This window comes from Pterocles gutturalis, unplaced genomic scaffold, assembly GCF_000699245.1.
Source record: "Pterocles gutturalis isolate BGI_N339 unplaced genomic scaffold, ASM69924v1 scaffold33718, whole genome shotgun sequence".
NCBI classification, from domain to species: Eukaryota; Metazoa; Chordata; class Aves; order Pterocliformes; family Pteroclidae; genus Pterocles; species Pterocles gutturalis.
The window spans coordinates 9713-19950 of NW_010121636.1; positions in this window are offsets into that span (position 1 = coordinate 9713).

Genomic DNA, 10238 nt, shown 5'->3' on the forward strand with positions numbered 1-10238 from the left:
CTCCAGTTGGGAGCACTCATGCAGATTTGGCTCTAAAATGGCACTTGGCCAAAACCTCTGGATTAGTTTTCTTCTCTGCCCTTCTGGGAAGGCAGCTGCCATCGCCCTTAACCCTGCTCCTTGCCATTGCCTCAAGTCATGCCTGGAGAAAGGGGAAAGCACAAAATCCTCAGAGAGCCCACAAGTATACAAGGGAAAGCCAGGTTATTTCCAAACTTGTAAAGGCTCTTCTGTTCCTGCAAGTAATAGTGAAAGTTCCCATGCAGAGCAATGCCTGAAATATTTCAGAGACATCCTTTAACTTCAGCAAAAAGGAATAACTTGGCTTTGGTCCCACAGAGCCCTACACATCACAGCTGAAGTGCCCAGCAACCCACAGCAAAACCCTTCTCTCAGTTAATAGGAAGTTGCGTCACTCCAGCAACTTCAAACATGTTTGGACATGTCAGATGTTGTGGCATTTGGAAAATGTAACCTACTCCCATCCTTGCTAAATGCCAGGAAGCAGCAACCTGGACACCACCCAGTGGCTTTCCCAGCCCCATCCCTTCCTGCCCCTCTCTTCCCAGACATGAGGAGGAGGTGGTGCTCAGTGAGCCAGAGGTCATGGGGTGCCCCATCAGCCAGGCAGCAAGCCCACATACAAGCATGTTCCAAATTCCTTGGCAACCCAGGTGAGACCCTTGTGCACATTGTGGACAGCTTCCAGATGTGGCCAAGTGCATGACTGTGGTGGGACTGCGCCTCCAAGAAAGGGTGTCCTGCTTTCTGGAGAAAGAACATGGCTCCAGCCAGTGTCCCATCTTCACCCTTCCCTGAGGCCACACAGGAGAGGTTTTGGGGAAGCAGGGGAGGAGAACAGAGAGTGACAACTACAGTAACACAGCTTCCCATGATTGAGGATTCACAACAAGTATGCTCAAGCCAGGTGCCTACAAGTCTTATGTAGTACAAGGTGTTCAGTGGCCAGGAGTCCCTTCTGCAGGGTCAGCTCAAGGGAGCTGCAACCACCTGAAGCCTCAATACAGGCTCCAGAAATTCTACTGAAAGTGAAAAAGAGTGGATGCTGATGTCCAAGATGTCAATACAGGGCTCTGTCCCACCCCTGTGATGGATCCATGCGGTAAAAGGGAAAGGCCCAGCCAACATGACCTCTGGAGACATCCCACAACAGCAGGGCAAAAGCTGCCCCACACGCCACCCCTCCAGGGGTAACTGTACCAATCTTGTGCCCTGCGGAGCCTGCACTAGCACCCAGCTCAGCAACACATGCACTTCTCCACGGAGTAATACATGCTGTGGTGTCTATCACCCAGTGGTGCCTGAGCTACTGTTTTGCGAGACCCACCTCTGAGACACTCAGCACCCACTGCCGGTCCAGACACACATCCAGTTCCTCTAGGAGAAGAAAAAGTCAGTCACTATCCCCACATGAGCTATTTCCCAGCAGAGAACAGGCACCATTCAAGGAAAAACAGCTACATCACTTTGTGAAATCAGCTTGCCACAATCCTGCATTGCTTTTTGTCTTCAAGTTAGACAATTATTAAACCTGCTTTTAATTTCCTGGCCCCTATTTTGTCTGTCAGCCTGTGTAATCCCTCCTTTACAAGTTGCTTCCATATCCTTACAGAGGCAGGAGTTTCAGAGCCAGGAGCACAGCCAGCAATCAATGCCTCTCACTGACCTGCCCCATCACTTCCCAGGAGCAGAGATGATGTAGTATGACCCACAATAACATTGCGATGGTGGGTATGACAGAGTAGGAGACATTTTAGAAGTACAAGAGAAATCTTTGACACTCATCCCTGTTTCCCCTCTTGCTCCCCTTCTCCCTTCCCACACTCACTTTCTCCTCTGCACAAAGTCACCGATACTGTGCTGTGGCTCCTCTCTTCCACATCCTACATCCCATGCTCCCCAGGGATGCAAGCAGGGAGGTCAGCTGTGTTGCACCTCAGAGCTATCTGGGTTTGACCATCAGTATTGCCAGCTAACACCAGAGATGCAGCAAATAGCCCCCATGGATTTACTGTGGGTACCACAACAGCAAACGGCAAGATCCTACATCCAGTGCAGTACTTGGTTTCCCTTTCCCTCTCACTTTCCCAGATTGGACTCATACATCTTTCCCCCATTGCTTTGCTAAAGCACATAATGTAAGCAAAACACAAAGAACACAGCACGAAACAGGGCAAATGGCTTCTAGTTAAACCCTGTTTAAAAATAAATGGCATCTTTCCTTTTAGTACATTAGCATTCATTTTTTAAAACAGATCTTGGAGAAGAAGATATAATACACATGCTGCTTAATGCAGTCTACAGGACATAAAGAAGTCTCTCCTCCCTCTGTCCTGCCAGGCTCCGGGAACACTGCAGCCCAGCAGCAGCCCTGCCAGGCCCACGTTAGCACCGGCTTTACAGGAACCTTTGGATGTGCAAAATCCAGGAACAAGAAGAAGTGGGCGCAACCTCAGACAGAACTATTCTGTCATTTCAAAGAATGAGTCAGGGGTAGGAGAACACACTTTGCAAAGAGCAAAATAACTTCATCTTCCCCCAGCAATGTCCTTCATAGCCCCAGTGCCTATTATCCCTGGACTTCTCCAGGCATTGGATGGCTGCCAGGTATTTTAGTCTCACATATGAAGGAGCATAATCATTTCTGGAAAGAAACTAGTCACCTCAGGTGTTCCGAGATCATCATGTGCATTTAAATAAATAGCTAGATGATGACAATTATATAAAATATTACACTATATGACTGTATAAAAATAACTTGTTAATAATGGCATTTATAAGAACACCTCCGTTGTCAAGGCCATCAGCAGTCCTGACCACCAACTGCTCCTAGTCCTTCCCGTGTGACCCAACAACAATCACAGATCAACACAAGACCCCAGGTCCAAGAGGGACTCACCTTCCCAGAGCAGTGCAAGGGGAACCAGAGTACTTCGCTGCTACCACGCTGATCAGTCAGGGACAGGGAAGAGTTGAGCCATGGGCGTACCTCCCTACCAGGGCACATGCCCCCATGCCTGTGCCAGGAATGGGGATGCACACCTCCCTATGGGGTACCATCACAGCCTGTGCTGGGGAAGTCCCAGCTTGCCAGAGGACACAAACACAACACTAAGCACAGCCACAGATCAAGGCCTGAGGCCATCCAAACCCATGCCACAGCTGGGAAGAGTGACCAAAATGCTCAAAGGCCACTGTAAAATGTACTTGCAAGGGCAATCCTTCTCAGAGGCCATCAACACCCATAGAAGAAGAAAACATCCTCAGGACAAGGCACGGACCCCACAGAGAAGCATGACAGAATGATGACAGGGTGGGCAGCATCCATCACCCGCAGGGTCACCCCAGGGCAAAAATCTTCACCCGCTCACTGGGATATGAGAGGAGGTGTTTTACGAGGTGACGTGGGTGATGTTTGTCAAACTGGAAGGATGGAGCAGGCTGAGGGTAGTGTTGAAGGCAACGCTTGCCCCCGTGGAGGAGGGGGTGTGGGCGTGGGTGGGCGGACGGCTGTTACACACACAGGTTAAGAAGGTAAATGACATATTCTGTAACCCCAAAAAACATGAAGAGCTTAAAATCCAGGGATGTGGTTACAAAGAATCCTGAAATAAAAGGCTACTGAAGAAAGCTAGTCTTCATGACAAGTACAGGAACTGGGGGACAAACTGCACGTTGAAGCTGGGATCAAATCAGATTTGAAGCCATTAACTCGTTTTTTTCTTTTTTTCAAAAATGGTCCGAAGATGTTTGGGCTGGCAGGAGTAGTGGTGAGTGCCAGCTCTCCACACATGTTCAGAGAGTGAACTGGATGCAATTAGTTCCCGTTTGTGCTGAAGAATAGGAGTGAGTGGAAGAAGGTGTGACCATACAGGACATGCGGGGCCTCTGGACTTCCCGCTCTAACGAAAATTGCTCAAACTCATCTGATCTGGAATTTTAAAAATTGGAGAGATATTCAGAAATGTCAAACTGTTCTTAGAGGTTTGTTTTGTTTTTTTTTCTTTTTTTTGCCAGGTGAGGAGCCAGCAGTTTACTCATCTACCAGGTGGGGAGCTGGGCAGTTTGCCCACCAGCAGCAGCTAGTCCATTGGCAGGGGGCCATCGGCTGCCAGCAGCTGATGTCCACCATGAGTTTGATAGAATTGACACATTCCCGCCACAAAGTTGCTTCCTTGGTAATCAGCAAGGTCCTCTGCAGGAACAGTGCTGTGCTGGAAATGTTTGGTCTGCTGCAAAATGTCACCTGTGTCACCGCATGGACAGATGTGTTGCCGCTGCTTTGTTGCACATTCACCGAACAAGACCCAGAGCCTGGGTCACAAAAAAAAAAAAAAAAAAAAAAAAAAAACAAAAACCAAAAACAACTGCGTTGAAGTGGAGTAACATCAGCGCTGAATTTACTCTGAGCAAAATTCAAAATTTCACTCAACACTCACTGCAAGAGTGCTGAGGCATTGGAACAGGCTGCCCAGGGCAGTGGTAGAGTCACCGTCCCTGGAGGGGTTCAAGAAACGTGTAGATGGGGTGCTTTGGGACATGGGTTACTGGGTTGGGTGGTGTTGGGTTGGACTTGATGATCCAAAGGCTTGAGGTCTTTTCCAACCTTAATGATTCTATGATTCTATGAAAATGATGGGGAAAAATAATGTACAGGTGTGACTGAAATTTTGAGCTATAGTTGGCAACGATGATCTTGGCTGCAAAAGCAACACTGAGGTGAAAACAGCCTTCTGGCCATTCTCCCCAGCCCTCAAAACATGTCCTCAGAGGCAAAACTCCCAAGACCTTTCAGATAATCTACCGAGGTTAAAAGCCCCACAGAAAGCACGCTGGGTTTTCCAGGATGTGTCACCCAGGTGGAAAATCCCACCTTCAGATCCTGAGTACTTGTAGCTCAGCTGGAAATATTTAATAGTAAACATCATCTTAAAATGTGATGCTCAAAAACACATCTGTGATTCTCTTGTAGGCACTGCAGGATGGTGTGTGAGAAAACTAAGGAGCACGTATATCTGAAATTACACAGCAGGGTGTAGTGTTTTATCATAGAATCACAGAATGGTTTGGGTTGGAAGGGACCCTAAAGATCATTTAGTTCCAACCCCCCTCACATGGGCAGGGACACCTCCCACTAGTGTGGGAAGTGTGGTCCCCACGCCACTGCAGCAGCATGCAGGAGCTAACTCAGAGCCAGCCCCACTCGCTTTAAAAGGATTTTAATGTAATTTATTTTCGAGAAAGTAAGGAAGAGTCAAGATTCTGATCCCATCTCTTCTATCCTCTTTTAGCCTCAAAATTCCCACTAAGCACCCCAGATGTGTTGAAATTCTTCCCATAAATTTTCTACGTTCATCTTTTTAAAGGCAGTTAAGAATTACAACAAAATGAGAGCATGTCTTTACACCATTTTTTTAATGTTGCACATACTGCATTTTATAACATTAGAAGAAAAAAAAAGTAAACCTTAAAGACAGAAAATAAATATATTTTTATGAATATATGCAGAGAGAGTGCAAAAAATTGCATCTGTAAAACATTTAAATGCTGAATCATACAACAAAAAAAAAATTACAAAAGCACTTATTTCTTTATACATGTCAGCTTGCCTCTTATAAACACCAAAATATTTTAACAAATCTTACAAAGATCAAACCCTTTTGCCCTTCACCAGGAGAAAAGTGGTGAAGAAAGTGTATTACCTGGAGGGAAAGAAAAAAAACCAGATAAACCAAATGTTAGCCTAAACATGTACCAGCGAAACACCTAGAGGAATCCCCTGTGCACTGCAGTGCAGGAGACCAGCCCCCCGAAGAAGAAAGGACTGCCCCTGTGCAGTTCCTCTGTGCCACTCGCTCTGCACAGCAATGAAGTGCCCTCTCTCCTGCTCCTCGCAAGCCAAGGCTTTATTTCAAACAAATGCATCCAAAAGCAGCATCAGTCCAGGAGGGAGACCTTAAACGCAGGAAAGGTTGGAGCACTGCGATCGATAGCCTGACTAAACCCAGTGCCTCCAACCGGCTAGGACAGGGGTCCACAGCTGAATGCTGGTCCACATCAGTGCTCGGAAACGCACCCCACTGTCAGACTCGGACACTTGGAATCATGCTTGTATTTAAAATACACACTTTTGTTTAGAAATAAGCACTGCTGGGGCAATTAGAGAGTTCTCACAAGGTGAGCCTTGGCACCTGTGATGCTAACATCAGCGTGGCACGTAACAGTTCTGCTTTTCTTCATTCACAAGACTTGCTCATTAGGCAAAGCCAACGCTTAGACCATCTGAGCTCCAAACAACTCATCTGAGATGAGGTTTCCTTCAAACTGAAACAGGCCGGTAGCAAAGACTGGAAAACAAAAGGAACAGAGATGTGCTGTGGAATTTGGGGAGTTTTGGGGATGGGCACGCAGCTACGTAAAGGGCCAGCTTGACATAGGGCCCATGATGAAACTCTGGGATAAGCTCACGTACGGAGAGACGGCTTGGCATCATGGCTGCGGTGAAGCTCCAGCCCAGTGCAACACGTGCCGTACAGCTGGCGGCACTCGTGAAGCCGCCCAGATGAGTCCCCTGTGCACCACATCCACTGCATGGACCCCAGCAAGCTGAAAAGGTCAGGCACCTTCCTGAAATTTAAGCAACTCATTGCACACATGCTGCAGCATCGCACATTCAACCTGTCTGGGATCTCCTGGCCTGTGGCCACCAGAAGCTGCTGCTTCTGTTTGGACATCCAGAAGGCACAAGCAAATGACTGAAGTCCTTAATTTTCTGCCAAGAAAAGAGAAAGCCTCTTGGGCAGAAGGGGAAATCATGAGGTCACGTCCTCAAAAGCTGGTGGACCTTGTCAATCAGTATCATCCTGTATAGCCCAAATTGTGACGGTCAATAAAATTAATTACTAGGAAAGGTAGTTTCCCAGAAATGTGCTTGATTCAAAGAACAAACTTGAGGGATCATAACAAAACCTCTGATATAACTAAAAAATAGCAGTAAACATTTACTGCGGGCTGCACCACGTCATAGGAATTTACCTTGCCAGGAATACCATGACCCTCTCTGCAGGAAGTTGAAGAGGAAAGTCTTCCAGTAGAGTGCAACTAAAATAAATCTGTCGTACAATAAAAGGCAATGATACTTCAAAACTAATATTTTATAATTATTATAAATCATATATGAATTATAAAAACACATTGGTTCTGAGTAACTTGAGTGTAGTGACACAAAACAGACTGTTGGGCTTCCAGCAAAACCATTCAGCTCTCCCTTCATTACTTTATTAACTAGAGAACAAATAAGAATTAGACTGAAGTTTTCCAGAATGTTAACAGTAAGTTCACCTTCCAGCAGAGCACAGAAGAATCAACTCTCGCTGTTCCAGGAGAGGTAAATTTTCACACCTTTATTGCCAGCCACATAAATTAGGGTCTGATCCTACACATTCATGTATGAAAGATGTCTTACAACAGTTTAGCACACTCTGTTCAACTGTTTTAGTGTATTTTTTAAATTAGCTTACTGGATAAGTATACCCTATCAAGCCTCTGTGAGGTTTGAATCCCTAAAATATGAAGCCGTACAAGAGAAGCTTTTTTGATTTATATAATAAAAATATGAATATAGGATATAGATTTTTTTTTTCACAGCACATTTCCAAAAAAGTCTGCTCAACAACAGAAGCTTCTCTCCTATGAAGCTCAAAAGCTGTAAGGCTCCTTTACCTCTGAGCTCTCTGAGCTCTAACAGAGCAGTCCTTATTCAGATCTTCCAAGACAACTTCTGAAGTCTGGCTGAGTTTTTCTAAACAAGCTAAGTTTGGAATTTCTACTTTGGGTCATTTATCTCAGCATTAAATTTCCTATTAAAACCTGGGCAAAAAATTGTTGGGAGGTTTTTACCCTCATACAAAGAAATCTACTAGTTTTGCTGTAAGAATCTTTAGCCTGAGATAGAGGATGAAAAATACGATCTTAAAAGGAATTAATCTGAGAAAGATAGGAGTGACTAGGAAAGGAGAATACAGTGCAAAACAGACTTCAAATTTTTAAAGCAGCAGGCACTACAACACAACCATCCGCTGTGGTACCAGAGAACAGAGCAGCCAAAAGTTGATTTCATTGTCCCATCGTGGAGATGCAGTTGATTTCTGTCCACTTGTATATCTTCAGGCAAATACGAAGGTGGTAATATCCAGTTTCTCTTAGTTCATTCAAGTAAAAATTATGTACATTTTAAACTTATCTATGGATTTTATGCTATGTTACTGGACAGACAATAGTAGTAGCATTTAGCATCATTAAAGCACTGTGGGAACATCAATTACAGTTACCCCTAGCGCCCTTCTTCAGGGTAAGTAACCCCATGTACCATTAATAAAGCATCATTTACTGAATGGCAGCATTGAGCATCTCCCATAGTTCTAGAATAAATATTGCCAGGAAGTACTTATGCTACAGCATGACAAAAGTTTTCTTAACAGCTGGTTTGGGGAGCAGATATCCTCATCCTCATTTTAACACAAAGACATGAGACACTGAATGGGATCCTCAGCTGTATGGGACACAGCTCCAGTGACTGCCATAAAATCACAGTGAGATATGTGGCCACAGAGACGTGTGGCCAGTTGTAGTAAAAATCCAGATTTCTAGCACTGCTCTCTAATTTTAGGATCTGACCTTCAAACATGTAGAGCCCCATTTTTCAGAAGGGCTGAATGCCCCTGCTTCAAAGGGAACAGAGGAGTTGCCACTTTGGTTCTCCAAGGGAGTCGTCTGTGGACACTATCAACGTAACATCACCAGCCTACAAACCACAAGGTCTGTCTCAGTGGTTAAAGGTCCCAGGGCAAACTGGTGATGGAGCCAGGGCGGGCAGTGTGCCGTAGACCCCAGCTCCTGCGCAGTACCATGCCCTGCCACAGCCCTGAGCTCTCCCCTGGGTGCTACCTGCATACCAGCCACCCACCACAGGGCAAAGAAGATAAGATGGTAAGAAGAGTGAAGCCTGGTACTAACGTTCACTACATCACACAGATGGAGTTCAAGAGCGTGGATTTACAGGTCCACTGATTTAGAAGATTCACAAATAGCCAGAGTCCCATTTTTGTTTTTCTCCCTTATTTCTGTTAGTATTATCTGTCATGTTTGCAATAAATTTCTTATAAAGTGACTTTCCTTTATCTTATAAAGTTAAAAACAAAACAAAAGACAAAACAAAACAAAACCAAAAGCCAACACTCTCGCTAAAATGTTTCTCTGGAAATTCTGCGAGGACGACCAGCTGCTGCAAAATAGCTTCCTTCTGGAAAACAAGGCAAGAGAGCCCCGCTGCTCCCAGCACCCCAGCACAGGTACAGCTCTACTCGGCAGAGTTAGCGCATCCTCACGAGCTGCCTAAGTCAGGGTCTACTCAGTGCTCAAGTATCCCCGTGCAATGAAAAGCCAGGACACATACTGCAGCAGACACAGCCTTTTAAAGAAAACATTCTCCCTAAGACTTGTATTTTAAGCTCTATAAAGTTATTTCTAGAGCTTTTTTCTTGGTCAATTTGTTGCACCTACACAGCCAGAGGAAGGTGTGCCTGTAGCTCATGCTACCCTCATCCAGCTTTTGTGTAAAGACCCTCAGCTAAAGCCTGGGCCACTGCTACCAACCTGCACAGAGGCTCCTTAGATGCCTTGATTGGTATTCTGGCTGTTAGACTCTGCTAACACATGCATACTGAATTTCTACTGCTTTTGATACCCCCACCAGGCACCTAAACTGGCAGCAGCAATAAAATGCACACACAGAAAAGGCACACCTTCCTTTTGCCCTGTAAGAATTAACCTCTGAAAGGAGTTACCTGCACTCAAACTGAGGAGTTAAAAATAAACAGAATAGTGTTGTTTTCCTTGACTTTACAGCTATGCATGTGTGAAATGCTTTTATAAATTATCCTTCAAATAATTTAAACAAATTCCCGCTCTACGGAGAGATCTGCAGTAACTTTAGACAAAATTCAAAGAACCGAAAAATGTCAAATTTGGATTATGATACAAATGGTGACCTTGCGTCCATTAGTGTATTCTGGGCAAGACAACTAACTGCCTTCGGTTGCACTTCTTTAACAAAGGGAAGAACTTGCCAGTTTCGTTAACACAACAGTGTTAATGAAAAAAACATGAGACACCTTCATTCCATTAGACATGTTAACAAAAACAGGACAAGGGAAAGA